The sequence below is a fragment of the Phyllobates terribilis genome, unplaced genomic scaffold (genome assembly GCF_046119375.1).
Source record: "Phyllobates terribilis strain yellow unplaced genomic scaffold, ASM4611937v1 Scaffold_2__4_contigs__length_985480577, whole genome shotgun sequence".
Taxonomy (NCBI): Eukaryota; Metazoa; Chordata; class Amphibia; order Anura; family Dendrobatidae; genus Phyllobates; species Phyllobates terribilis.
This window is the reverse complement of record NW_027362762.1, coordinates 760,806,570-760,830,591: the sequence shown is the minus strand read 5'-3', so window position 1 is coordinate 760,830,591 and position 24,022 is coordinate 760,806,570.

Genomic DNA, 24,022 nt, shown 5'->3' with positions numbered 1-24,022 from the left:
GGAGTCAGAGATGCTTCCAGGGGTATTCCTCTTGCTGTTTGATGTCTTTTCTGCACTGTATGAATGTGTCTGATCATGTCTCACACACCACATGGCCAGATAAGGTAGTAAAATGTTAAAATTACATTTCCCTTTGAATGCATTTTTCACCATTGAAAGCAATGCAAAAGTGCAAAAATGCATCAAAAACGCTACATGTGAACATAGCCCAAGGTGTGGAGGAGCGTTTTTGTTTTTGTATATTTATTTTGCCTTATATACAAGTCATTACCCTGGAAAGGATGTTCCATAACATTTTTCCCAGGAAAATCCATTTTGGTTTTGCTTTTGTATGTTTTATTGTGAGTCCGTAAAAGTGTCGTAATACTCTGACAACGTTGTTGACAGCAATGACCTGGGAGTCAGAGATGCTTCCAGGGGTCTTCTCCATGCTGTTCCCATGCCATTTGAGCACTGTTCCCATCGATTTGGGCAATTTTTAGGCCCCCTGCAGATCACCGGGGGGGGGGGGGGGGCGGAAAAATGCTCGCATTTCCCAAAAACTTACATTGGGCTCGTAGCTCGGACCGAACACTCGAGCATTCCAATTTGCTCGACCCGAGCAACAAGTACCCGACCCGAGCATTTTAGTGCTCGCTCATCAATAGTGAACACCTTTTCCTTACCAATTCCTATCTCTGTACCCTACTTTGTATTATTCAATAGTGGTTTGGCAATTTGTAATGTGTTAATATGACTTTATAGATAAGCTTCTGTGATCTTCCGTATGATTCTAAATGAAGTTGAGATTCACTACTGACCAGTTTTAAGGGCCCCCTGAAGAATTTTGAAATATATGCATTAGTGGAGATGTATCTATTGAATAACTTGAAAATTACAGAAATAATACTGTTAGTAAATTGGGATATATACAAAGTGGTTTCTCCTTTTATGTAGAAAAACACTGAAAAAAGTCAACATTAAATATCTAAATTAAAATTAAACATTTCATCAAGTGTGCTATATACAAATATCTTTCCAACATTTACTTCTATAGAAAATCTAGATGTTCTTGCTGTTACAGGGGATGTTAGCTGTTTGACTTGCCACCTAACCCATATAGCCAGTAGATTGGGCAGTGCCAAAGTAGATGCCTCCATAATGCAGCATATACAGTATATGAGATGCAGTACCTAAACATTCAGAAAATTACTAGTGATGAGCGAGCGTGCTCGTTTAACCCCTTAAACGAGCACACTCGGGTACTTGCCGAGTAGTTTCGGTATGCTCGACATTATTGTCGTCGCGTCGGCAAGTGTCACGGTTGTTAGACAGCAGTGGCACATGCAGAGATTGCCTGTTCGCCAGGCTATTTCTGCATGTGTCACAGCTGTCTAACAACTAATTCATGAAATGCCGAGCACGCCGAAATACTCTGGGAGCACACGAGCATGCTCGCCGAAAGGGTTAATGAGGCATAATCGATCATCAAAATTACACATCCAATGTTAAATGGAACCAGTCATGAGATTCATGCCAAACCATGTTCATCATGAATCAGATAATGGTTATCTTGTTACAAATATGCATATTTTAACTTGAAATGCTGCTATATTGACTAGTAACAGAAGTGGGTCCCCGCTGGCTTCTCCCTGCCTGATCAGCTGGATTAACAAGCCTCTCCTTATACAAATATATGGACTGACCTGTCAGTCTAGCTGAGCGAATAGGGAGAAGTCGGATATAACATAACCCTGTGACTAGTGTTGAGCATTCCGATACTGTAATATCGGGTATCGGCCGATATTCGCGGTATCGGAATTCCGATACTTAATTCCGATACTTTTACAATATCGGATACCGGAATCGGAAGTTCCCATAATGCCTGCGCTCTGCAGTGTCTGTGAAGGATGACAAGTTGGATGGCAGCGCGATCCAGCCTGTCATCAGAATGCCATCCCAGCGGGGGAGAATTCTCCTGATTGTTTAAAAGCCGGCGGGCGGTATAAAGCCGCCGGCTTTTAAACAATCACACAGCCCCATACTGCTTCCCCGCAGCCTCCCACCCCGATCCTCCGCTCCCCTCGCCACCTCCCATCCCGATCGTAAGTTAGGACCGGGCGGGGAGCGCAGCTCCAAGGAGCGGGGAGTGAAGGACCCGGGCGGGGAAGCCGGCAGTGAAAAGACTTCACCGCCGGCTTTCCCGTTCTGTGCTGCGCTTTCCCGCCGGTTATTTCAAATGAACAGCTGAGGTATCAGGGGATGCCGATCAGCTGTTCATTTGAATTAGCCGCGGTGCCCTCAGAGGGTTCAGGTGAGTTCATGCTTGACTGCATGAACTCACATGAACTTTCCCACGGCCGCACAGGTCAGCCTCACCTCCCAGACGATCAGCCCGTCATGATTAGTGTGTGTGCGATGTTTGTGCGGGTGTGCGCGGTGTCTGTGCGATGTCTGCGGGTGTGTGCGGGGTGTGTGCGCGATGTTTGTGCGGGTGTGCGCGGTGTCTGTGCGATGTCTGCGAGTGTGTGCGGTGTCTGTGCGGGTGTGTGTGCGCGGTGTCTGTGCGATGTCTACGAGTGTGTGCGTGCAGGCAGACATAGGCCGATGTGACACTACTACTCCCATCGGCCTATGTCTGTCCCCCGTCCACTCCTGCCAGCAGGATCAGCTCGATGGGAGCAGTAGTTCCCATCAGACTGATCCTGCTATTTAAATTGCCCTACTGTGTCCCCAATAAATGTTAAATACATGTCATTGGTGGCCAGTGGTTACCTAAAAGAAATTAGTTCATACATTACCTGTCCCCGCCGATCGCCACCTAAAATAAAGTAAAAAATAAAAAACTACACGTATACTCACCTAGACACCTAATTCCCCGAAGCCATCGATCTCCTGTAATAAAATATAAAATAATAAACCACAACCTTATCCTTACCCCTCCGTAGCAGTCCACGAGTGTCCCACGAAGATCTCCAGTTCAGAGCAGCCACATAGAATGTGACCGCTCTGAACCGCTGCCGCCGCTAGAATGACGGGGCCGTAAGGGTTCACCGGAGTTCAGGCAGCGCTGCTCCGGTTAGCTCCTTTACGGCACTGCTGTATCGTGAGAAATTCCCACGGTACAGCAGTGCCGTAAAGGAGGTCTCCGGAGCTGCGCTGCCTGAATGCACTCCGGTGACCTCAGTCAGTGGCTCCCGCTGCCGGGAGCGGACGTGTTCCCGGCAGCGTGAGCTTACAGCAGCCATGCACAGCTGTCACCATCTCCAGATGTGACAGCTGTGCAAGGGAGATCAGCGCAGGAACGTGGACAGGTAACTATTATTTTTAGTAAACTAAGAATTAAATAAAATTGTGTGTTTTATTTCAAATAAATTATTTTTTTCTGGGTGTAGTGTGTTTTTTCTTTTTAACACTTTGTAGGTTAGTAATGGGGGTGTCTTATAGACGCCCATCATTACTAACCTGGGCTTCATGGCAGCTGGCGCTGACATGAACCCCACCACTATTACCCCCTGCCACCGCACCAGGGCAGCGTGGAAGAGCGAGGCTAAGTGCCAGAGTTGGCGCCTCCTATGGATGCGCCATTTCTGGGGCGGCTGACGACTGGTGTTTCTAGCCTGGGAGGGGGCCAATATTCATGGCACCCTTCCTGGGCTATTAATATCAGCCCCCAGCTGTCTGCCTAGCCTTTGCTAGCTATTAAAATAGGGGGGACCCCACGTCATTTTTTTGGGGGGGGTCCCCCATTTTAATAGCTAGTAAAGGCTAGGTATTCAGCTGGGGGCTGATATTAGTAGCCTGGGAAGCTCCGTGGGTTTTACCCCCTTCCCAGGCTTCAAACATCTGCCCCAGCCGTCTGCTTAACCTCCGCTAGAGACTAAAATTATGGGGGATCCCACGCCATTTTTTTTTTAAATAAATCCATTATTTTAACACTAAATGACATTTGAGGAGTTAATAAAGATGCAGTCCCTAAATTATTATTTATTTTTTAATTAATTTTTCCCAAAACTTTTGACGTGGGCTTCGCCATATTTTTGTATGCCAGCCAGGTACAGCATCCAGCTTCTATGAACGCGCCATTTTCCGGGGCGGCTGCGGACTGCAATTTTCAGCGGGGGGCAGAAAGCTTGGGCCTCCTTGCGCTGCAGATTCCATCCCCCAGCTGCCTAGTTGTACCTGGCTGGACACAAAAAAAGGGAGAAGCTCCACGTTTTTTTTTTTTTAATTATTTCATGAAATTCATGGAATAATTAAGAAAAAAAGGGCTTCCCTATATTGTTGTGTCCAACCAGGTACAAATAGGCAGCTGGTGGTTGGGGGCAGCCCGTTCCTGCCTGCTGTACCTGGCTGGACCCAAATATAGTGCAAAGCCCCACGTCAATTTTTTTTTAATTATTTCTGGAAATTCATGAAATAATTAAAAAAAAATTATGTGGGGCTTCGCCCTATATTTGTGTCCAGTCAGGTACAGCAGGCAGGAACGGGCTGCCCCCAACCACCAGATGCCTATTTGTACCTAGCCGGACACAACAATATAGGGAAGCCCTTTTTTTCTTAATTATTCCATGAATTTCATGAAATAATTTAAAAAAAAAATACGTGGGGCTTCGCCCTATTTTTGTGTCCAGCCAGGTACAACAAGGCAGCTGGGGGCTGGAATCCGCAGCGCAGGGAGGCCCAAGCTTTCTGGGCCCCACCCGCTGCAAATTGCAGTCCGCAGCCGCCCCGGAAAATGGCGCGTTCATAGAAGCGCCATCTTCTGGCGCTGCACCCAACTCATCCAGGGCCCTGGTGCGGTGGCTCACTGGGTAATAAAGGGGTTAAGGCCAGCTTGGCATTATCAGCTGGCCCTAAGCCCGAAATTCATGGGGTCACGCCAATATTAGACATGACCACCATGAATTTCTAGTAAAGTATTTAAAAAAAACACAAACACCCAGAAAAAAGTCCTTTAATTGAAATAAAGACACAATTCTTTATTGTTCTAAATTAAACCATACTTACAGTCACGCCCATTCCAGCTGAAGCCAACGATCTCCTGCAATAAAAGTAAAATAATAAAGCAACCTCATCCTTACCTTTCCATGGTTCCCAGGACAGCTTCAGCTCTGCTACATCAAGATGACAGGCTGGACCGCAGCAGAACGCTGCCATCCAGCCTGTCATCCCGCAGACACTGAGAAGCGCAGGCATGCTTGCGCTCCTCAGTGTCTCGCTGTGACGGCATCCAGATGAGCCGAGGTCATGTCCAATGAACTCAGCTCACCTCATGCACGTCACTGACAGCGTGGGAAAATTCTCCTGCACTCAGCGCTTCAGCGTGAGAATTTTCCCACGCTGTCAGTGACGTGCATGAGGTGCGCCGAGTTCATTGGACATGACCTCACCTCATGCACGTCACTGACAGCGTGGGAAAATTCTCACGCTGAAGCGCTGAGTGCAGGAGAATTCTCCCACGCTGTCAGTGACGTACATGAGGTGAGCCGAGTTCATTGTCGGCTCATCTGGATGCCGTCACAGCCAGACACTGAGGAGTGGAAGTATGCCTGCGCTTCTCAGTGTCTGCGGGATGACAGGCTGGATGGCAGCGTTCTGCTGCGGTCCAGCCTGTCATCTCGATGTAGCAGAGCTGGAGCCGTCGTGGGAGCCATGGAAAGGTAAGGATGAGGTTGCTTTATTATTTTTCTTTTATTGCAGGAGATCATTGGCTTCAGCTGTAATGGGCGTGATGGTAAGTATGGTTTAATTTAGAACAATAAAGAATTGTGTGTTTATTTCAATTAAAGGACTTTTTTCTGGGTGTTTGTGTTTTTTTTAAATACTTTACTAGAAATTCATGGTGGTCATGTCTAATATTGGTGTGACCCCATGAATTTCGGGCTTAGGGCCAGCTGATAATGCCAAGCTGGCCTTAACCCCTTTATTACCCAGTGAGCCACCGCACCAGGGCCCTGGATGAGTTGGGTACAGCGCCAGAAGATGGCGCTTCTATGAACGCGCCATTTTCCGGGGCGGCTGCGGACTGCAATTTGCAGCGGGTGGGGCCCAGAAAGCTTGGGCCTCCCTGCGCTGCAGATTCCAGCCCCCAGCTGCCTAGTTGTACCTGGCTGGACACAAAAATAGGGCGAAGCTCCACGTTTTTTTTTTTTAAATTCATGAAATTCATGGAATAATTAAGAAAAAAAGGGCTTCCCTATATTGTTGTGTCCGGCTAGGTACAAATAGGCAGCTGGTGGTTGGGGGCAGCCCGTTCCTGCCTGCTGTACCTGACTGGACACAAATATAGGGCGAAGCCCCACATCAATTTTTTTTAATTATTTCATGAATTTCCTGAAATGATTTAAAAAAAATTGACGTGGGGCTTCGCACTATATTTGTGTCCAGCCAGGTACAGCAGGCAGGAACGGGCTGCTCCCAACCACCAGCTGCCTATTTGTACCTGGTTGGACACAACAATATAGGGAAGCCCTTTTTTTCTTAATTATTTCATGAATTTCATGAAATAATTAAAAAAAAAAAATACGTGAAGCTTCTCCCTATTTTTGTGTCCAGCCAGGTACAACTAGGCAGCTGGGGGATGGAATCTGCAGCGCAGGGAGGCCCAAGCTTTCTGCCCCCCCCCTCGCTGAAAATTGCAGTCCGCAGCCACCCCGGAAAATGGCGCGTTCATAGAAGCTGGATGCTGTACCTGGCTGGCATACAAAAATATGGCGAAGCCCACGTCAAAAGTTTTGGGAAAAATTAATTAAAAAATAAATAATAATTTAGGGACTGCATCTTTATTTACTCCTCAAATGTCATTTAGTGTTAAAATAAAGGATTTATTTTAAAAAAAATTGACGTGGGGCTTCGCCCTATATTTGTGTCCAGCCAGGTACAGCAGGCAGGAACAGGCTGCCCCCAACCACCAGCTGCCTATTTGTACCTGGCCAGACACAACAATATAGGGAAGCCCTTTTTTAAAAAAATTATTTCATGAAATAATTAAAAAAAAATTGACGTGTGGCTTCGCACTATATTTGTGTCCAGCCAGGTACAGCAGGCAGGAACGGGCTGCCCCCAACCACCAGCTGCCTATTTGTACCTGGTTGGACACAACAATATAGGGAAGCCCTTTTTTTCTTAATTATTCCATGAATTTCATGAAATAATTTAAAAAAAAAATGCGTGGGGCTTCGCCCTATTTTTGTGCCCAGCCAGATACAACTAGGCAGCTGGGGGCTGGAATCCGCAGCGCAGGGAGACCCAAGCTTTCTGGGCCACCCCCGCTGCAAATTGCAGTCCGCAGCCGCCCCAGAAAATGGCGCGTTCATAGAAGCGCCATCTTCTGGCGCTGTACCCAACTCATCCAGGGCCCTGGTGCGGTGGCTCACTGGGTAATAAAGGGGTTAAGGCCAGCTTGGCATTATCAGCTGGCCCTAAGCCCGAAATTCATGGGGTCACGCCAATATTAGACATGACCACCATGAATTTCTAGTAAAGTATTTAAAAAAACACAATACCCAGAAAAAAGTCCTTTAATTGAAATAAACACACAATTCTTTATTGTTCTAAATTAAACCATACTTACCATCACGCCCATTCCAGCTGAAGCCAACGATCTCCTGAAATAAAAGTAAAATAATAAAGCAACATCATCCTTACCTTTCCATGGCTCCCACGACAGCTTCAGCTCTGCTACATCGAGATGACAGACTGGACCGCAGCAGAACGCTGCCATCCATCCTGTCATCCCGCAGACACTGAGAAGCGCAGGCATACTTCCACTCCTCAGTGTCTGGCTGTGACGGCATCCAGATGAGCCGAGGTCATGTCCAATGAACTCAGCTCACCTCATGTACGTCACTGACAGCGTGGGAAAATTCTCCTGCACTCAGCACTTCAGCGTGAGAATTTTCCCACGCTGTCAGTGACGTGCATGAGGTGAGCTGAGTTCATTGGACATGACCTCACCTCATGTATGTCACTGACAGCGTGGGAGAATTCTCACGCTGAAGCGCTGAGTGCAGGAGAATTTTCCCACGCTGTCAGTGACGTGCATGAGGTGAGCTGAGTTCATTGGACATGAACTCGGCCCATCTGGATGACGTCACAGAGAGACACTGAGGAGCGCAAGCATGCCTGCGCTTCTCAGTGTCTGCGGGATGACAGGCTGGATGGCAGCGTTCTGCTGCGGTCCAGCCTGTCATCTCGATGTAGCAGAGCTGAAGCTGTCATGGGAACCATGGAAAGGTAAGGATGAGGTTGCTTTATTATTTTACTTTTATTGCAGGAGATCGTTGGCTTCAGCTGGAATGGGCGTGATGGTAAGTATGGTTTAATTTAGAACAATAAAGAATTGTGTCTTTATTTCAATTAAAGGACTTTATTCTGGGTGTTTGTGTTTTCTTTTAACTTTGACTATGGGGTTAGTAATGGGGGTGTCTTATAGACGCCTCTCCATTACTAACCTGGGCTTGATGTCAGCTGGCATTATAAGCTGACATCAACCCCAACCCTATTACCCCCTGCCACCGCACCAGGGCAGCGTGGAAGAGCGAGGCTAAGTGCCAGAATTGGCGCATCCTATGGATGCGCCATTTCTGGGGTGGCTGACGGCTGGTGTTTCTAGCCTGGGAGGGGGCCAATATTCATGGCACCCTTCCTAGGCTATTAATATCAGCCCCCAGCTGTCTGCCTAGCCTGTGCTAGCTATTAAATTAGGGGGGACCCCACGTTATTTTTTTGGGGGGGTTCCCCCATTTTAATAGCTAGTAAAGGCTAGGTATTCAGCTGGGGGCTGATATTAGTAGCCTGGGAAGCTCCGTGGGTATTACCCCCTTCCCAGGCTTCAAACATTTGCCCCAGCTGTCTGCTTAACCTCCGCTAGAGCCTAAAATTAAGGGGAACCCCACGCCAATTTTTTTTTAAATAAATCCTTTATTTTAACACTAAATGACAAGTACAGTAATCAACACTGTCACTGTACTTCATATATATGTGACTGACATGTTTCTATCTATCTAATCTATGTGTGATTCTCTATTCTTTGTATTCTAAATTGTCGGGTACAAATGCTGAATTGCCGGCCGGCTTTCTTAAAGAGACGGTGCACGAAAACACTAATATTTTTTTTAATAAATCCTTTACACTAAATGACAAGTACAGTAAGCAACACTGTCACTGTACTTCATATATATGTGACTGACATGTTTCTATCTATCTAATCTATGTGTGATGCTCTATTCTGTCTGTTATAAATTGTCGGGTACCGCTGCTGAATTGCCGGCCGGCTTTTTTAAAGAGACGGTGCACGAAAACACTAATATTTTTTTTAATAAATCCTTTACACTAAATGACAAGTACAGTAAGCAACACTGTCACTGTACTTCATATATATGTGACTGACATGTTTCTATCTATCTAATCTATGTGTGAAGCTCTATTCTGTCTGTTATAAATTGTCGGGTACAGATGCTGAATTGCTGGCCGGCTTTCTTAAAGAGACGGTGCACGAAAACACTAATATTTTTTTTAATAAATCCTTTACACTAAATGACAAGTACAGTAAGCAACACTGTCACTGTACTTCATATATATGTGGCTGACATGTTTCTATCTATCTAATCTATGTGTGAAGCTCTATTCTGTCTGTTATAAATTGTCAGGTACCGCTGCTGAATTGCCGGCCGGCTTTTTTAAAGAGACGGTGCACGAAAACACTAATATTTTTTTTAATAAATCCTTTACACTAAATGACAAGTACAGTAAGCAACACTGTCACTGTACTTCATATATATGTGACTGACATGTTTCTATCTATCTAATCTATGTGTGAAGCTCTATTCTTTCTGTTATAAATTGTCGGGTACCGGTGTATGCCGCTGATGAATTGCCGGCTTTTCATGTCATTCTACATTATTCTTAGTTGTTTTCCTTCATGTAGAATTAACCTACAAGGAAAGAAAGGGTTTATTTTGATTCCGATATTTGTGTCCCATTGACTTGCATTGGTTTCCGGTATCGGAATCGGCGATATCCGATACTTTTTGGGTATCGGCCCGATCCAATCCGATACGATATTTCCTGATATCGGAAGGTATCGCTCAACACTACCTGTGACTAATCACCTCATCCCCTGACATGTTTAAAACTTACTTTGTTTTTTGAAAAGCAGTAAAGTTTCAGTGTAAAACCTACATGATTGCAATGAGAGAGCTGATCCATGACTCATGCTGCATGAGTCATGTGACAGGTTTCCTTTAAATGTATTTATAAAGGATTGTAGCTTATAAGCCCATCATCTGCATCATGTTTTCAAAAGTTTTTACAATACATTCACATTATGAAATGGTTACTAATTCTGCATAGTTTAAAGCCATTGAAATATGAAGAGCAGAAAATAAATAACTAATGCTACAATGTAAATGAAGTAAGTGAAAGACAATCTGCAGGCACAGAGAATGGTTGTTTGGTTGCGTTTTCAGGTTGAACATATTTAAATTTCTATGACAGTTCTACATTCATTTTTCTAGAACTATTGCAAAAATTTTACCAAGAAATAAAAGGGATAGGTTGAAACTAACTTTGATTTAATCCTAAATGGATAATCATTGTAAGAACCTAATAGCTTTTCTAATATACTTCAATTAAAAAGTCGCCATCATTCCATCTCTACTCTCTCTTATTTTTTTTTCTTACCTACTTCTTGTTTGATGACATTTTGTTTAAAGGGAACCTGTCATGTCCTTTGAACTATCTAAACTGCCCCCATTGCGTTGTTAGTGGTGCAATGTGCATCACTGACACGCTTTTTTAATTAAAATCGGTGGTCTAATCATGTGCAAAAACCACTTTACATAGTTATATTGTACCTGCTCATTTAGTCATAGGGGTATGATTCATTGCATCTAGTCAGGCTTGTCGCCGCCGATGCCATTTGAATTCTGTTCCCAGGTTTGCACTGATATCACTATCAGCTTGCACAGTGTGTCATGGCCAGCCACGCTTGCGCAGTGTGTATATTGGCCAGCCGCGTTTGTGCAGTGTGTATTAGCTAGCTGCACTTGCGCATTGTCAATCTGGGAGCCGCGCATGCGATGTGACGCGCGGCACCCTGTGCGTGCACAGTGAAACTGTGTGTAGTTCCCAGCTTCACTGTGTGCGACTGGAGCCGCTCATCACGGCACATGTGCAGGTCCCAGATTCGCACATGTGCCATTACGAGTGGCTCCCAGATCGACAATGCGCAAGAGTGGCTGGCCAATACCCCCTGATCAAGTGTTGATGGCCAATACACACTGCATAAGTGCGGCTGTCCAATATACACACTGCGCAAACGTGGCTGGCCATGACATACTGCGCAAGCGCAGCTGGCCATGACATACTGCGCAAGCGCAGGATTTAAACTCCAATTCTAGTGATGTCAGCGCAAACCTGGGAACAGAATTCAAATGGCGTGGGTGGCGACAAGCCTGACTGAATGCAATGAATCACACCCCTATGACTAAATGAGCAGGTAGGATATAACTATATAAAGTGCTTTTTGCACATAATTAAACCGCCGATTTTAATGAAAAAATCACTAACAATGCTCTGGGAGCAGTTTAGATACTACAAAGGACATGACATGGTTCCTTTAAGAATCCTCAGTGCATGCTGGGTTACTCAAATGAGACATCATCAGGGGGGCAGAGACTGAGGTCACTGCCAGAGCCTCTGTCCCCACCCTGAAAATAAGCATCATCTGTGACATCCATTTCCGGGACTGGGCTAGTTCCAGTCAGTTGTCAATTCTGACATATGCTCAGTATGAGTTCCCTTATTACTGTGTGATATTCTTTCTAATGCACAGTGACAGTGCGCTCCCTGCCCGGCTATAATGAGAAGTGAAGAGCCAGCAAGAGAGCACACTGTCAGTGTGCATTGTAAGGAGAGAACCCGGTGAGCAGCAAAAGCAGAGATCAGCCCCACCCTTGAAAGTGACCCTGTTTTGGGGACAGGACTGGTCTCTTCTTTTCCTGCTCGCTGGGTTTTCTCTTTTCAATGCACACTGATAGTGCTGTCTCTTGCTGAATTGCCACTTCTCATCAGAGCCGGCGAGGGAGTGAACTGTTACTGTGCATTGAAAAATATATTGCACAGTGACAAGGGAGCTCATACTGAGCATATGTTAGAATTGACAACCGATTCATGCTCAGATTTGATGGGACCAGCCCCTGAAACATGCATCACTGATTACGATTTATTTCAGTGTGGGGACAGAGGCTGTGGCACCCTGTCCCCTGATGACATCACATTTGAGTATCCCAGCATGCACTAGAGATTCTCAAATAAAATGTCATCAAACCATAAATAAGAAAAAAAGAAAGCAGTTAGAGAGAAAAGAAAAGTATATTAGAAAAGAGGTTAGATTATTACATTAAAGAGATAGACATTTAGGATTAAATCAATGTTAGTTTCGGACCACCCTTTTAATCTATGGAAACTTAACACCTTATCTTGTCTGATCTGGTAGGGATCAAAAGAGATCTATATACACCAAAGGTCCTTTTACACCTTTACCAGCCTGTTGTTTGCTTTTTTTAAACTTCTATCTATTTTTGTTACTTTATTACTCTATTTGTTCTCTTAATACCTCGTTTAGTTCATTATCTTTCCCAGGCTTGTGCTAAAACACTTTCATCTACTTAAGTAGCTTGTAAACATCAAGGTTGTTTTAGTACCAAGGGAGATGTAGTCTATATAGCGCATTGTTTTTCCTAATATTATGTTACTTAAATGAGTTTTCTAGTTTTATATAGATAAAGTTTAATAATTGAACAATTAAAAGTTCTCAAACTTTGAAATGTACTTTGCATTTTAGTTTCACTTTTTTCAAGTTGCTGTTTTGTGTAAACAGTATGATACATTTGAAAGATTTTGTTGCTAATGTGTGTAGCTCACAAAGGACCTTCAACATTTACAGGGAGGTCAATAGGCTTCACCCTGTACTATTTGTGTGAGGTAGATTCACTAAGCCATAGGTCTAGATGAGCAGCATGGACCAGAACCCTTCATGCAGACAGATATTGAGGGAGTTGGATAGGCGGGATGGCATGTGGAGCAGCAAATCTATATATGCATGTTAGCACTCAGAGCAGAGTACAGCTGCAAAGCTAAATATGCTGGACCGCTCATGGAACACCATGGAACAGTAAAGCTGGATATGCTGAATGACACATGGAACAGTAGAGTTAGATAAGTTGAATGGCATGTAGAACAGCAGAACTAGAGTCTGTGTGCAGGCAGAGACTGTGGAAAAGCAAGCTAAGTGTGAAAACAGACACCTTGGAACAGCAGAACCTATGAATACAGACACCTTCGAACAGCAGAGTCAAGTGTATGAGCAGACACCATGAAACAACAAGCTGAGTGTGCAGGCAGGCACCTTGGATCAGCAGAGTTGATATGCATACAGACACCTTGGAGCAGCAAAGTTGAGTGTGTGAACAGGCACTTTGGAATACCAAGCTGAGTGTGCAGACAGGCACATTGGAGAAGCAGAGCTTATTATCCACACAGGCACCTTAGATTAGAAGAGCTGGCAATGCATACAGACACCTTGGAGCAGCAGAGTCGAGTGTGTGCAGAGAGGCATTTTGAAAAAGTAAAGCCGGGTATACATATAAGTACCTTGGTACAGCAGATCCATGTGTGCAGAGAGGCACATTGGAACAGCAGAACAAAGTGTGCGGAATAGGAGAGAGGAGTTTGCAAAAAGGTACACTTTAGATCACATATGTCAAACTCTGGCCAGCGGTCCAAATCTGGCCCCCAGGGTGAGTATAAAAGCCCGCGGTGGCGGGCGGTTCTCCCGAGCATATATGGCCCACATTACCAGGTGGGTCCCCACCCCCCTGCATAGCATCGCACTTTCAACTATATTGGCATCCTAGATACCAATACAGTTGAAAGCAATGATGGACAACGGAGCGTCATGAAGAGACCGGAGCATCAGGGGAACGGGCACAGGTGAGGTTTTTTTTCATGTGGGGCCTAGTATACTGTATGGAGCGCTATATAAGGCACATTATACTGTATGGAGCACTATGTGAGGCCATTATACTGTATGGAGCACTATGTGGGGCAAATTATACTCTATGCAACACTATGTGAGGCCCTTTATACTGTATGGAGCACTATTTGGGGCCATTATATTGTATGGAGCACTATGTGGGGCCCATTATATTGTATGAAGCACTATGTGGAGCCATTATACTGTATGGAGCACTATGTGGGGCCATTATACTGTATAGAGCACTATGTGTGGCGATTATACTGTATGGAAGACAATGTAGGACCCTGTTATATTGTATGGAGAACTACGTAGGGCCAATTATAGTGTATGGAGCACTTTTGTGGCCATTATACTGTATAAAGCACTATGTGGGCCCATTATAGTGTATGGAGCACTATGTGGGACCATTATGCTGTATGAAAGACAATGCAGGGTACTGTTATTCTGTATGGAGGGCTATGTGGGGCCATTATACTATATGAAGCACTATGTGGAGCCATTATATTGTATGGAAGGCAATTCAGGGCCCTGTTATACTGTATGGAGCACTATGTGGGGCCCATTATGCTATATGGAGCACTTTTTTGTGGCTGTTATACTGTATCGAGGGCTGTGTGGGGATTACAGTTGGGGAATCATACTATGATGGGGTCACCATTCTTTGTCAGGGGGGTTGAAGGAGGGGGTAAAGTGGGGTCATCATACCATGCATGTGGAGGGTACTGTGGAGGAATTCACTGTGGGGGTATCATAGTGTGTTTGGGGTGCCCTTTTGTTTTCATCATACTTTATTATCTGTATTGCTCAAGGTTTTTTATCCTTTGTTATTACATATTTAAATTAGGCCATTGGGCCATATGCTTTTTACTGCTCTTTCATAACATTATATTATTCCAATGTTTTATTCCAAGGTCTACTAATTAAAATATACTTTGTTTGTGGGACAACCACTTTAAGTTTGCTTCCATATGAAAAAGTTCATCGTTATATTTGATGATAAGGAAAAACTTTCTCAATTACAGACATTTTTTTTAATAAATATCCAGGTTGGCCCGCGACTTTGTCCAAGCTGTTAATTTTGGTCCTCTGTGTATTGGGTTTGACCTCCCTGCTGTGGATGATGTGTAGCAAAATCCAGGATGGAAAAAAAAAGTTTTAGCATGTGGTAACCAGCATACTCTAAATTGCATACGGTACATATTCAGGTTGCCCATCAACTCCTGATTCAGCCTAAAAAGGCTTAGGGGAGTCACATTAGAGGTGTGTGGGTTACCATGGTATACCGACGTAAGAAGCAGCAAAGAAGCTGGTAACTAGCGAAGAAAGATTCAGAGCCTGACATTGAAAAAAATATTCATACCCTGTAAACTTTTCCACATTTTTTCACGTAACACCCACAAACTTAAATGTATTCTAATTGGGGTTTATGTGATATATCAACACAAAGTAGCAAGTATTTGAGAATTATAAAAGAAATGATATATAGTTTTCTAAAAATTGTAAAAATATAAATATGAAAATTGTGACGTGCATTTGTATTTAGACCGCCTGAGTCAATATTTTGTAGGACCCCCTTTCACTGGAATTACTGCTACAAGTCCTTTAGGGTATTTCTCTACCAGCTTTGCACATCTAGAGGCTGCAATTTTTTCCCATTCTTCTTTGCAAACTAGCTCTAGCTAAGTGAGCTTGGATGGAGAGTGTTATGACAGTGTAGCAACTCACTCATTAAAATAGTTAACACACTCAAAACTGCAACTGATGCTGCTGGTTCCTGTACGGACTAGAGGTCCTGACCCCAGAGTCCCTAGTGGTTCCTGCATGAGCTGAGATAGCCCTATCCACCCATTAGACAATGGAAACTCAGATCTACGCTGTCTGAAGGGTCATTGATCCTAAAGAACCGGAGGGCAGAGCAGAGCTCAAATTACCAAATTACCTACAGGAGGGAAAGTGTACTGAAATAGGAAGAGATCCCAGAGTGAGTAAAACAAACCACAAAATACAAAATAAAGGATTAAATATGTAATGTTAAAAAATATGCGTCCTACTTCTTAAAAAGAAAGATAGGTGCAGGGTATAGAACATAAACAGCAGAGCGATAAACCATAGCTGGTCTTTCACAGACTGGCATACACTTCAGCAGTATGGCTGGACATCAAAATGAGACTATCACCAGCAGGAAATACCAGCAGGGGGAAAATATATAAAGCTGCACCCAAAAGGTAATGGGGCAGACAAATGAGTAAATGAAAACACCTGTTACCATAAAAAGATTGAAACAAGTATAACAGAAATTAAACACCTGGAGAAAGGGTGTGTCTCAAATTAACTTAGATGTTGCCAAAAACCATATCAGAAGCTTATAAACATATGACATCATCATATGGGCAGTCCAAAATTGTTTAAAGGCATAGTAATCTTAGTGTATGTAAACTTTTGACTTTGCAGTAAGTAATAAAAATGCCTTAAAACATTCTCTCTCGCTCATTATTCTGGCATTTTATGTAAAAAATTATGGTTATCCTCATTGACCTAAAGTGGGAAGAGTTTATTCTGATTACATGTCAGATATTGAGAAAAACATGCATATGTGTCTTTTTATATGGTGTATGTAAACTTCTGGTTTCAACTGTAGCTCCATCCATCTTCCTATCAACTCAACTCTGACCAGCTTCCCTGTCTCTGCTGAAGAAAAGCATCTCCACAGCATGAATTTTATTTAGGGGTATTAGAGTACAGAGAGCTGAATACCAATGCACGTCACAGTTTTTCAGATTTATATATTTAAAATAATTAGAAAACTATGTATAATGTCCTTTACGCTTCCCAAATACTTGCTACTTTGCGTTGGTATATCACATGAATTCCAAGTAAAATATATTTAAGTTTGTGGTTGAAACATGAAAAAATGTCGAATAGTTCACGGGGATGAATACTATTTCAAGGCACTGTACTTTGGTAGAACATTGTGGAATATGTTGATGCTATAGAAGTAACAAACAATAAAATAATAAATAATTGCTCATACTGGGCACAAATGTGAATGAAAGTTATTTCTGTATTGATTTTAGCCACTGATTGTGTTAAAAAAATATGTTCCCATTCAATATTCATTATTAAACACTTCTTAAAATGATAAGAAATTGAAATATAATGTAAGCTAGAAACACACAATATATTTTCATTATGCAATGTTTAAGCTTTATATTGAACATCCCTTTAAGTGTTCCTATTGAAAAGCTAGACCACATTTTCTGGTTAGCTGTATTTTTGAATGATGCACGCTGCCATTCTTGGGAATACTGCACTGTGGCTCTCTTGGGTCACATTTTTAAATGTATATTGATCTGTTTTACTCGAAAATATTGCTGGAATCAGGCTCTCTTGCCCTACATCATGCTGCTCTCAAATTGCATAGCAAAAATCCGCTGACAGATTCCCTTTAAAGGGGTTTTCCCGCAAATAAAGTACATGTTAATAAATAGATCTTGGAATAAAAATAAGTTCCACAATTGGATGTGTTAAAAAAAATGTCCCTGTGCTGATATAATCTTATAAATGTGCCCCTGCTGTGTATTGTGTAATGGCTGTGTCTAAGCATGCAGAAAAATGGTCTGATCATACCACAGCTCCTGGGGAGGGGAGGAAGCCAGAGAGTGTATAAATATTGATCAGACCATGTTCCTGTACGGTCAGACACAGCCATTACACAGTATATAGCAAGGGATCATTTATAAGATTGTCTCAGCACAGGAACATTTTTTTAAACACAGAAAATTGTGGAACTTATTATTTTTCAAAGATCTATTGATAAAAATGTTGATTAAAATTAACTTTGCTTGTGGGAAAACCTCTTTAAGTGGCACTACATGTGTCTTATTAAAGTGAATTAATGGCTAAGTTTAAGTATGGTTGGAAAATTAGCTTGAGTTCCAAATGTGAACAGATCCTAAAACTTTAAACCCACCTAGGTTTAATTGAGAGTCACAGAATGCAAAGAGATACAAAAACATCCCTAAACAATTCATAAAAGTAAAAACATATTACAGTTCTATCATCGATTTGAAAAGATTTATCAGATTTGTCATAATTAATAATGACATGGTTCAGGTGATATATATGAGTGAGAGGCTTGTTCTCACAAGGTGAATGATTTGGATTTTAGGTATGTAAGTTATCCAAAAATGTCTAGTATTGGCTCAAAGCTATTTCTCTCTACAAAGAATTCGAGTAAAGAAACATGCTTTGCTTTTGAAGAAAGATAAGGAAAATGTGGTTTCAGTTTGAAAAAGCTGTTTCACATTTTCTTGCAATCCGAGCCTGCCTTTAGTAAATTTGAAATAATATAAAATAAGATAAGACATGATCATTTTAAGCTTGAACTTTTCTTTCAATCAGGTAAGACTTCATCCATTTAAAAATGTATGAATCCAGTCCAAAATGTTGCACATAACATAAGAGAAATTGGAACAGCAAGATGAACCTGTTTGGAGTGAGCACAATTTTAGGCAAAGGAAATGTGAGACTAATGGCATCCATACACTGGATGTCTGGGCTTCTTATTATTTGTATTAGTGTATTTTTATATTGTTCCATTCTTAATAATAATAATAATTAATCATTATTTTTATATAGCGCCAACATATCCAACAGCACTTTACATACATTATCATGGCTGTCACCCATTGTGGCTCACAATCTTACTTCCCTATCAGTATGTCTTTGGAGTGTGGGAGGAAACCCACACAAACACAGGGAGAACATACAAGCTCCTTGCAGATGTTGTCCTTGGTGGGATTTGAACCCAGGACCCCAGCGCTCCAAGGCTGCAATGCTAACCACTGAGCCACCATGCTTCCCTCTTCAGGTGTGATGGAGACTCTGTTCATACATAGTTGAGAATTTAATTTTAGTGATGAGCGAGCGTGCTCGCTACTGTTCGGTACTCACTGCTCGAGGTGCTCGGCGAGTATCTTAATCCTGATTATTTTCTAAAAAAGTAATAGAGTCCAACATTTTACTGCTCCATTTGATTTTTAGCACAGCAGAATACAGCCAGATTTTTTCCATCATCAGACGTGATCCCATATTACAGCGATAAAAATCCTGAAATTTGTAGCGACCGAAGAAAATATTGTCCTCCATTTACAGTTTGTAGCAGTGTGTTAATGAACCTATTCACACGTAGTCAATGTGAATAATCTGAAACTACAAGCCCACTATTTAAAATTGTGGGCGTCCGTCAGACGAATCACATATAACTGCGGTATAAATCCAGCCAATTGCAGCGACCATGGAAAATATTGTACTCCATTTACAGTATGTAGCTGTTAGAACCCTTCTGTTTGTTTTTTCCATCTTGTGTTTTGCGGTCATGTGACCATCTGCCTTTATATTCCAGCTCTGCCCTTTTGGCTGTGCTGGACTTCAGTGTTTGACTGTTTCTCTAGCCAGGTGCTTCTGTGCCTTTCTCTGTCAGTTCGCTTGGTTCTTCTGGGACCTCTAGTACCTTTTTGTCAGTTTGTCTTTTTGTGTTCTGCAACTACTTCTCTGTTTAGGAGGTGTTCCATTTTTTGTCCCAGTCCTTAGTTCTTTTAGGGACCCTCCCTTTATGCTATAGGTCTTCATTCAGACTAGCCGAGGACTAAGGCGGGTCTGTTCGCTAGGAACAGGCAGCCCGCTACATCATAGGGATTCAGCTTAGTCTTAATGTAGGGACAGCTTTCCCCTATCTTTCCTTAGTTCATGTTGCAGATCATAACAGTAAGTCCAGTCCAAAAAACTAAAAGGAAAGAAATTCGGGGATCAGTATAGTTTCCGTCCAGGATTTGGCTCAACGCCAGCAGGGATTGTCTCTGGAGGTGGCAGAGCTTCAGCAACACATGACTAGCTGTTCTGGAGCGCATTTTGTTGAACCCAAGGTAGGACTGTCTGATGTTTTTTATGGTAAACAGCAAGTTTTTTTTTCCTTTAAAAATGCTTGTTTGTTATATTTTCGTTTGAGACCAAGGTCCTCTGGGAATGAATCACAGCGCATTGGTTTTATTATGTCACTTTTGCGCAATGAACCACAGGGGTGGGCCTTTTCTCTCCGACCTAATGATCCATGTTTAAGATCTGTTGAAGAATTTTTTTCTGCTATGGGGCTATTATATGACGATCCTGATCGAATCTCATCTGCTGAGGCAGAACTCAGGCGTTTGAATCAGGGGTCAGGTGATGTTGAAAATTATTGCACACACTTCAGGAGATGAGCTTCAGAAGTTAAATGGAATGATTCTGCGCTAAGATGTTTATTTCTTGCTGGTCTGAGTGAAAGAGTTAAGGATCTGCTGATTGCATTCCCTGCACATGAGACTTTGCAGGATGCCATGCAATTGGCTGTTCGTGTGGACAGGAGGCTGAGGTTCAGGCTGAATGAGGTAAAGACTCCTGTAATGTCAGTTCCTAGTCCCCAGAATATCTGCTCAGACGGCGGAGAACCGTTGGAGGTTGGGGTGATGTCGCTCCGCTCTCAGGAAACAGACTGGAGGTTCGCTGAGGGATTGTGTCTTTATTGTGGTAAAGCTGACCATTTGATTAAGTATTGTGAGCGTCGTTTAAGTAAAGAAAAAAAAAGGTTAGTTACGCCCGTATAGCTTGTTTACACTCTGCAGGAGTATTTCTTTCTGGGAGTACTACTTTGCAGGGAGATTTGATTGAATTTCAGGTATTTGTGGATTGTGGTTCAACACTTAAACTGATTGATAAAGGGTTTTTGGAAAACCTTAAATTGAAATCCAAATCTGTGTCATCACCTATTTCTGTGATTGCAATTGATAACACTCCCTTGAAATGTATTACTCACAAGGTTGCTGCATTTCCCCTCACTATCAATGGAGTTCACTAAGAAATTTTGGACTTCGCTGTTTTAGATAATTTACCCTCTCCGGTTGTTCTAGGATTGCCTTGGTTAAAACTGCACAATCCTTTACTGGACTGGTCTATTAATGTGATTAAGTCTTGGAGTCCGAAGTGCTATGATAAATGTTGTAATGGTCGCATTGCGGCTGTGGAAAAAGGGGAATTACCAGTACCTATTCAAGATTTTTGGAGTTTTTTTTCGGAGGAGGAGTCGCAAGTTTTACCTCCTCATAGGGATTATGTTTGCACTATTGAGTTTGTTCCGGGAGCTACTCTTCCCCAGAGTCGCTTGTTTAATCTGACTATCCCTGAAAGAAAGGCCTTGGAGGAATACATGCAGACTAGCCTGGCTGCTGGTCACATTAGACCTTCTAAGTCGCCTGTGGCAGTTGGATTTTTCTTTGTTAAAAAAAAGGACGGGGGTTTACGTCCATGTCTGGATTTTTGTGAAATTAATAAGATTACCGTACGCAATTCCTACCCATTGCCGTTAATTCCTGACTTGTTTAACCAGTTAGTGGGGGCCAAGTGGTTCTCTAAAATTGATCTCTGGGGGACATGCAATTTGTTACGAGTGAAGGAGGGTGATGAATGGAAAACTCCTTTTAACACTCCGGTAGGTCATTTTGAGAATCTGGTGATGCCTTTTGGTCTTACCAATGCACCTGCATTTTTTCAGAACCTTATTAATGGACAGACTGAAAGAAAGAACCAGGATGTTGAACAGTTTTTGCATTGTTTTGTGGCAGACAATCAAGAGGTGTGGTCTGAGTTTCTGCCCCTTTCAGAATTTGCTCTTAACAATCATACATCCTCCTCTACTGGGTGTTCTCCTTTTTTTGTTGTTCTGGGAGACATCCGTCTTTTGGTTGGTTCTCCAAATTGGGGTCGGCGGTGCCGGAGGAGAATAATTCCAGTGATTTGAAGAGAGTTTGGACTAATGTACTTTGCAACCTTCAAGAGGCTAACAAGAAGTCCAAGAAGTATTTTGACAGGAAACGTAAGGAGGTTTTGTTTACTGTGGGTGACATGGTTTGGTTGTCCTCGAAGAACTTGCGGTTGAGGATTCCCTCTAAAAAACTGGGTCCTAAGTTTGTGGGTCCATTTAAATTGCTTCAGGTTGTTAACCCGTCTGCTGCTAGGTTGGATGTCCCTACTTCCTGGAAGATTAATCCTGTGTTTCATGTTTCCTTGTTGAAAAAGGCTGATGTATCTGATAGGGAAGCCACTGTCACAGTTCCTCCTGTGGTGGAAGACGGCGAATATGAAATTTCTCATATCTTGAATTCTAGATAGCATAGAGGGAGATTACAGTATCTCGTCTCCTGGAAGGGTTTCAGTCCCGAAGACAACTCCTGGGTAAGGACGGATGATGTCTCTGCTCCTAGGCTTGTTAAAGCTTTCCACAAGAGGCTTCCGGATAGACCTGGGCTTGGAGGATCCGGAGGATCCTCATAAAAGAGGGGGTACTGTTAGAACCCTTCTGTTTGTTTTTTCCATCTTGTGTTTTGAGGTCACGAGACCATCTGCCTTTATATTCCAGCTCTGCCCTTTTGGCTGTGCTGGACTTCAGTGTTTGACTGTTTCTCTAGCCAGGTGTTTCTGTGTCTTTCTCTGTCAGTTCGCTTGGTTCTTCTGGGACCTCTAGTACCTTTTTGTCAGTTTGTCTTTTTGTGTTCTGCAACTACTTCTCTGTTTAGGAGGTGTCCCATTTTTTGTCCCAGTCCTTAGTTCTTTTAGGGACCCCTCCCTTTATGCTATAGGTCTTCGTTCCGACTAGCCGAGGATGAAGGCGGGTCTGTTCGCTAGGAACAGGCAGCCCGCTACATCGTAGAGATTCAGCTTAGTCTTACTGTAGGGACAGCTTTCCCCTATCTTTCCTTAGTTCATGTTGCAGATCATAACAGTAGCAGTGTGTCAGTGAAGCTATTCATATGGTGGCTGTGAATAATAGGAAACTACAAGCTGCTATTTAAAACTGTGGGCGTCCGTCAGATGTATCACATATAACTGCGGTACAAATCAAGCTATTTGTAGCGACGGTGGAAAATATTGTCCTCCATTTACAGTTTGTGGTAGTGTGTCAGTGAAGCTATTCACATATGGTCGCTGTAAATAATAGGAAACTACAAGCCTGCTATTTAAAACCGTGGCCGTCTGTCAGACTTATCACATATAACTGTGATACAAATCCAGCCATTTGTAGCTACCGTGCAAAATATTGTCCTGCTTATAAAATGGGCAAGGCGCGTGGCAAGGGACGGGGAAGTGGACATCATGCTGATGGTGCATGCAGAGGCCGAGGCCAAGGCCGCGAGCAAGCTGAAATTGTGCCAAAGCGAACACCCACATCTTGTCGTCCGGCCTTCCTGTCCCAATTACTAGGGGACCGCAGTACAACACTATTGAACCCAGAGCAGTGTTAAAAGGTTTTTGATTGGATAGCAGATAATGCTTCCAGTCACTTTGTCACCACCACCACCACCCTGTCTTCCTCACGGTCAAGTCTCAGCAGCTGTGTGTCTGGACCGCATATTTCTCACCCTGATCCTGCTTCCTTCCACCATGCCGAGTACCTGAGAGACAACTGATCCCAAACTTGGCCACTCCAAAGAGCTGTCTACTTTTCCATTTATAGATTCGGGCCTCTCACCCAGCCAGCTTCAAGTGGGGCAAGAGGTGAATGCGTGTAGCAATGCCCAAATATTTGGGAATCCACAGTCACACGAAGGCAACGGTGAGAAAGTGCTATTACTGTCACAAGAGGTGGATGATGATGAGACACAATTGACAAAGTCAGGAGGAGGACCAGTGTGCGGACGTGGAAGACGAGGTGGTGGATGATGAAGTCACTGACCCAACCTGGAAAGGGGACATGCAGAGCGAGGACAGCAGCACACAGGGGAGGGAGGCATAGCACCGCAACAGGCAGGAACAAGCAGTGTGGTGGCCACGGACACAAAACTGGCAACCGTTCCCCGGAACACCAATGTGACGGCTACAGTTTCCCCCGCCCCTGCCGTGCTTCAGCATTGTTTACAGTGTTTGCAGCTTCCAGCTCACTGACTGGTGTGCAATATCCCCATGATTTGC